This window comes from Sinocyclocheilus rhinocerous, unplaced genomic scaffold, assembly GCF_001515625.1.
Source record: "Sinocyclocheilus rhinocerous isolate Xijiao unplaced genomic scaffold, SAMN03320098_v1.1 C36191014, whole genome shotgun sequence".
Taxonomy (NCBI): domain Eukaryota; kingdom Metazoa; phylum Chordata; class Actinopteri; order Cypriniformes; family Cyprinidae; genus Sinocyclocheilus; species Sinocyclocheilus rhinocerous.
The window spans coordinates 1-891 of record NW_015775455.1 but is presented as its reverse complement, the minus strand read 5'-3'; the positions used below and the strand labels follow the sequence as shown (position 1 = coordinate 891).

The following is an 891-nucleotide window of genomic DNA, read 5'->3' as shown; positions in this document are numbered from 1 at the left end:
AAACTGCTCTATGGTGTTATACACTGTTTATATTTCTACTGAATGTGCATTCTTTTTCCTCTTCATAGTATCTGGAGCTTCGTTTTAGTAAAAGTGTTCGGATATGTGGCACTGTGACCTTCATCTTTCAGATGGTGAGTTGTGTTTAGCACCTGAATGTGTGCAATAGGATATTAAAACCGTTAGGAGTATAATCTAAATGAATACTGCCTTTTACTCCAGTTTTGTTAGGCACAAAGACACCCTGTAACTTTTACTTACAAACTTATTCTGACCCCCCCACTGACATGGACAATATTTTACTCAGCGTTGATTGTCTAAAGTGTAATGATTCTCAGAACTATCAGTTACTAGACGGGGAATTTCATAGAAAAAAGTTATTATGTCCTAAAACAATCTTGTGTGCTTGCAGAAAAGCGTTACAGCTGTTTCATCTGTCTATTTATGTATTTTTATGCAGGTGATCTATATGGGAGTTGTTCTGTATGCTCCAGCACTTGCACTTAATGCAGGTAATTGAGACTACCGATGCATAACAAGACATGCATGTTGATGTATATCAGATCAGTAGTTTTTTTTCATGGTTTTCCTCTTGTAAATGTTTATTTGAATTTGTTTGTGATCACAGTAACAGGTTTTGACCTTTGGGGGGCAGTGCTGGCCATGGGATTGGTGTGCACACTTTATACAGCATTGGTAAGTTGGAGCCATGCATCAGTTTACACAAGTATAGGTTCAGTAAAAGAAAATGAATACTTTTCAGTTTTTAAAAGGAAATGAATACTTTTAATCAGCAGGGACGCATTCAAATGATCATAAGTGACAGAAAAACACATTTATGATGTTACAAAGATTTCTTTTTCAAGTAAATGTTGTTATTTTTAAATTTCT

General features: G+C 35.2%; 1 long non-coding RNA gene across 1 annotated transcript; it reads left to right on the top strand.

Moving 5' to 3' along the window:
- Positions 1-60: 60 nt before the first annotated feature.
- LOC107735635 (uncharacterized) lies at positions 61-697 on the top strand. Its single transcript, XR_001639464.1, has 3 exons — positions 61-134; positions 461-512; positions 629-697. It is a non-coding gene; the product is annotated as an uncharacterized LOC107735635 (long non-coding RNA).
- Positions 698-891: the final 194 nt, after the last annotated feature.